The following is a 6,000-nucleotide window of genomic DNA, read 5'->3' as shown; positions in this document are numbered from 1 at the left end:
AAATTCCGGCCGACCAGGTACGTGTATTTTCTTATTTTTTTTGATGTTGATGTTTATGATCCTCATGATTTGTTCATGCTTTGACCATGATGAAGTTATATACATGTGTGTATATTAGTGTGAGTTTTATGAAAAAAAAACTCGTTTTTGAAAACGTATGTTCGTTCGATCGTTAGTTTTGAAAACTAACTATAATCCCTAATTTTCGAGAGAGATTTTTTTTTTAAATATGAACCTAGGTCCAGTGATAAAACTTAGTGTATGAGCTTTCATGTATACCAAGGTTTCATCATAAAAGAAATGAATTTTCATGAAATCGGAATAATCCTTCGTTTTAAAGATAAATAACGACGACACGAAGGAAAATATGTATGATGAACTTGTGTCCAGTGATAAAATTTTGCTTATGAGCTTTCATGTAAATAGAAAACTTTATCATATGTATGAGATGTGAGCTTTCACAATATTTTTGAAATAAACCCTCGTTTTAAAGACAAATAACGACGATACGAAGGAAAAATATTTTTTTATTTATTTATATGCAGCCGTGAGATATATTGTGTAAAATATGATGGTATATTTTATTTGCATGAATTTTTTTTCATTAGATAAAGTTCTTGAGAATTTATGTAAGCAATGTTGCATTAATTGTTGTTTTTTGAAAAATCAGAAACGTGGATTTTGAGGAACCTTCGAAGATAGACAATATATTTATGATGGAATATTTTATTGTAGTAAACTTCATAGGTCAGTTGTGTGAATGTTCACATTATGAAAATTGTGTTCATGATTTTATGAAAAATCAGTTTCAAAATTAATAAAGTTTCGTTCGTTTTTGCAGTTTTTCGAAGAGACGAACGATTTTGAGGTGTTAACTCTACCGTTACTATCACTATTGTTAGTGGAAGTACAAAAGGTAAGAGTTGAGAGTTACCATTTTTGCCGTATTTCCTTGATTCGTGTATGGACGACATACTGAAGTAGAATGTAATGTGGACTTTGCAGTTGTTTTTAGCAAAATGACCAATTCTCCAGCCAACGATACTTCAAGGGACGAATCGCATACTGATGATGACATATCCAGGGATGATGCATGCATGGACGAGACCTCCATTGGTGAAGAAGAGGAGGATGCCACTGGCGTGAAGAACATTCTGCATATAGACGACGCATTCTTTGAGGAGGATCCAAAAGGAGCTGAAGCATATCTCAAATCCCTAGTATATCGTCTTCTGATCAAACCTAGGACTGTGACCCAGAATAAATTGGTGACCCCGAAGATGGTAATACGGCTTTGTCTCGAACGAGGGATTTTCCTTGCATCGACCATAGAGTTTAAGCTTTCTCGACGCCCTTTGGAAAAAAATTCTGGATGGGCGAGGCATATGTTGGGCTTCCCTCATGTCAGGGCTATGCTCAACCAGGCACAAGTGACGAGAGCTATTCAAGCTTCTGGAGACTTGTCTATTAATCATGATGTGAAAAGTATCGTGGCTTTGTTGGCTCGTTGGTGTGTTCCCACTCACACCTTCATATGTAGATGGGGAGAATTTACTGTTACCTTAGAAGATGTGGCTGCTTTAATGCATCTCCCGATTACATGTAATTTCTCTGGAGGTCTTTCGGATGAGGAAAAAGTGGCTTTTGACACTCTGAAAGCTGCGATGGAAGAAGTAAACAAGGCGTCTGGTAGTAAAGGTTGTTATGCCCATTGGTGGCCAAGAGATGAAGTTTCTGATAGTCCCATCACCGGTATGTTACCTATTGCCGCTTTCTTATGCTTATGGTTATCCAGAGACATATTCGAAGACAGTGGACATTTGTTGAAGCCTTTCGTAATTCCTTTTGCTATTAAGATGGCTCAAGGTGAGCAACTCCCAATAGGTAGCTTATTCCTGGGTTCCTTGTATTCTAACTTAGACTCCTTGGTGTTAGATTCCAGCGTGTCGAATGGCTTCATGAAGATTGAGTGTTATGTTAACACGATGTTTCTTCAAGCTTTTATGTGGGAACACTTCAAGAATTATGCGCTTATCCCACGTAATATCCTGTAAGGACCAAATATTGATGCCCGTCACATCTTCGCCGAGAAAGATAATGCCCGAATCATGTGTTGGTCTACAAAGCAGCCTCGGTCTAAAGCACGCCTCATTGATGTGTTGGATGAAGAATCGGAGTTCGACTTCGTCCGTGAATGTCGGTTCCTGATTATGTTTCTCAACCAACGACTTTCAATACTGGAGAGAGAACGACTCTGAAATCTGGTGCTAACCCGAATGATGGTGAGAGATCCTTCATGTTGAGCTGTACTCCTGGTCACTTGTTATCCGTTATGCATGGAGAGTGGGTCGTAGAAGAATACAACATTGATAGGGCGGCTCGACAAATGGGTATGGATCAATGTGTTCCGACTACCCGGAGAAGGAAACCATCAGTTGATCAGCTTGCATCTCGTTTAGATCACACTCACGTGGAAGGGAGTAGTTACTGGTTTCCTGGTTCTGATAGATTTGCATATGTAACCCCAGGTTATATATAATTCTGGCATCAACAATTTGAGAGGTTTCATGAATTCGTGACAGTTAGTCAGCCTCCAGTGAAGATTCCTCCGTCTGCTGAGATGATCTTTGGTCGACCAAGACTGAAGTACCTTTCTGGTGATAAACGAAAATTATCTCCAGGATGTTCTCAAGTAAGATTCTCCACATGTCTTTTATGAAACCATGGTAACTGTATTCTGATCATGTTATTGAATTCTTTACAGGACGGTCGTAGCGTAAGACCTCGAATCCATGCAGATTTTTCAGATATTGGAGAAGTTGTTCACGGCGGAGAAGGAAGGAACAAAAGTTATAAGCTGTTACCTAATACCGTGAAGTCCCCAGTTCGTTCTTTGGTGAGTTCCCAATATTTCTCACCGTGACTTTCATTGCTATTAACATTAGAATCATGAAGCCAATGTTGTTAATTTTGTTGCAGAATTTTACTCCATCAAGTCTTGAAGGTCTTCAATTTTCTGCTACTGAACAAGCAATCGCTGATTTGAGTGACGAAGAAACTGTAAGTATTTCTTCACATGTTCAAATGTGGTGCTTCATAGATGAAAATATTGATTGTAAAGGACGTGTACAGGAGGATGTCGTCATGGAGATGGAGAATTCTGGAACTCAATCATCCTCTGGGAATGGGAATGGAGGTAATTCCCAAGATTCGGAGTCGGATGGAAGTGATGTTCCTCTTGTCGTTGATGTGGACAATTCCAACCCCTTGAACACTTTGGAGACTCCTCAAGTAAGTATATATCCTGTATATTCTTCATAGAAGTATAAAAGTGCTGACTTGTGATGAATGAATGAGAACCCATGTGAATATATGAAAACTTAGTCGAATTTCGTCGTCAGAAAATTCAGAACCCAGCTTTTTAGTAGAAACGTTGTAGAATCTTCGTCCGGAGTCGGATTTTGATGATCTGCATGTGAAAATTCAAGCACAGAAAATTTAAAAGCTTTAGTAATGAAGCTTTTTAAGTTTTGAGCACGTTCAGATCCTGAAAAGGCGAAATAGTAAACTTCCAGGAGACTTCCAGAACTTTTTCAGATTGCGCATCACTTGATATTTTGGCCACATATACTCGCTCGTTCATCGGATTGTCATGAAATTTTGACATGTCATAGAGGACATCCATACAAAGAGAATGGAATATGACCCATCCTCAGATTTCTTGTATATTGCTCCCAGTTTGTCTCTTAGTACAGGGCAGAGTTCAGTTTCTTCAGACGGACTCATCGTAAAATGTGTTTTCATGAATTTCATGTTATTTGCTCGTGCCTTGAATGTAGTATGATGAACTTTGATGATATTTCCTTGCGGGTATACTGTGTTTCATAATCTGCTTTGGCTTCGTGACTCTAAACTCATGTAATCTTCGTATTAGGTGCTAAATACCGAAGTTGAGGATACTTGAGCCAATGATGATAACTCTAACCCTTTTGAAGTTATTGATGAAGAGACAACCATACCTGCACTTAGAGGCCATGAGAAGGTCTCTGCTGATGTTATGGAAAACCAGATGTTTGTTGCCTCAGTGATAGAAGAAACCGAGATAGCAGCGGAGAATACCGAAGGAACTGTTGCTTTGGTCGTGGAAGCCGCTCCAGTGACTGAGAACCGTATAATAGTGTATGAATATCCAACTGCGGGGGTTGCTTTCGATCCTCCCTTTAAAACTTCACTCCCGTATCATGAACTGGTCGGTGGATTCAGCGTTCCCATTGGATATGCACGCTTGTATGAGACGATATGGAAGAAGTTTGGCCACATGATCGTTGACAGGAACCCTGGGCGTGCTTATGCTTTAACCATGCAAGTAGGCGTTATCTTGCGTGTCATGAGTGATATGCATACGAGACCCAGGAATACCGTGACTCCAGATATACTCTTTGATTGGGAGTTTAACTTGGAGAATTCAGAAAGACTTGGCCTCAACGTGAAATGGCTTCGTAAGCAAATAAACGTTATCAAGGATTCATGTGAGAAGAACATACCCTTTCCCAACAGAAGGAGGACAAGATTGCCAAGATGACCGAGGAGTTGAACAAGGAGAGGGCGGCTTTGCAAATCTTGAAAAATGCTGATGAGTGAAAGCATTTTCTTGCTGATCTCTTGAACTTCTGAACTTCTGAGAGATGTGAGGTTTATACTTGGGTTTTGATATTTAGATGGTTTTGGATTGACTGATGGTTAAGGATTTCTTGTAGATTTGATAGAGACTTTCTTTTACGAAATATGAACTGAATTTTGATAAATTGCTGAATTCAAATACTGATTGCAAGTATTGCAAATGTTTTGGAGGAATTGAAATACAAATGAAAGAAAATCCTAAATGTTATATCCAAACGCCATGAATGCTTCGAACGCCCAATACCTTAAATGCCCAATAATTTCAGATAAACGCCTTGAGCCAATTTTCGTGAATTACTGGTAGGGTTCTGCCATCTGTGTTGATCAATTTGTAGTATCCTCCGGCCACGGACTTAGCGACCATGAATGGTCCTTCCCAATTGGAGTTCCTTGTAGAATGAAGACCGCGCTGAACTGTTTTGAGAACCAGTTCCCCTTCATGAAACTTGTTAGGCTTGGTCGATCATGCCTTGAATATCTTCCGTTGATTCGGAATTCCCTGTTTGACGGAATTCCACGATTGTGGCACATATGGACACTCGTGTGGAAGAGAGTATTCAGCATAGTGTTGATCATGCTTAGCCAGGTCTTCAGCAATAAACCTCTCGATGAAGTGACCAATTTGAAGAAATTCTGAACCCAACCATTGAGTGTAATATTGCTGAGGTGAAGTTACCCACTCATAGATTTTAATGACTGCTAAATTGTTCATGGGGAGAAGTCCCTGGACCATAGTAGCGTATTTGAACATTGGTAATATTGGAGCATGAGGAGGAATAAGACTTGCCTGAACATTGATATTCACATCTGGTGAAACTGTTTTTGGTTTCATCATTTTGTTCTGTAGATTATGGATTCTGTTCTCGCACTTGTATGTCGCAAAGAAGATTGTTTAACTCTTCGTATTGGCCTCCAAGAGTCTTTTGCTAATTTGAAGACTATTATATGCTCAAGTTGGTGTGAATTCTCTCCTCCTTATATGGAAATTTTTCACATGGTTGATGATCAGCAAAAGATCATTCATTCTGATTTTGATCTTCAATGTTTGGCTCTATTTAGTATGTATAATAAATAAGGGATTATGGAGTTACTCGTAAGTCACAAAGCTGAGAGTTCTGGTTCAATAAGTTCAGGAATTATAGCTTTTGATGACCAGCCACAAAGTTCTGGAATTATACCTTTTGAGAAGCCACGGATTGATTATGATGTTCCAGATAAAATTAAGGAATCGTTGAAGTCTTCTCACTGGTTACATCTTTTTCAAGGAGTTGAACAGTTGTTTCCGGGAGGTGTTGAACAAGTTCGTTGTGATTTACAGAA

The sequence above is a fragment of the Papaver somniferum genome, chromosome 7, assembly GCF_003573695.1.
Source record: "Papaver somniferum cultivar HN1 chromosome 7, ASM357369v1, whole genome shotgun sequence".
NCBI classification, from domain to species: Eukaryota; Viridiplantae; Streptophyta; class Magnoliopsida; order Ranunculales; family Papaveraceae; genus Papaver; species Papaver somniferum.
The sequence above is the reverse complement of the archived record's forward strand: the minus strand, read 5'-3'. Positions refer to the sequence as shown.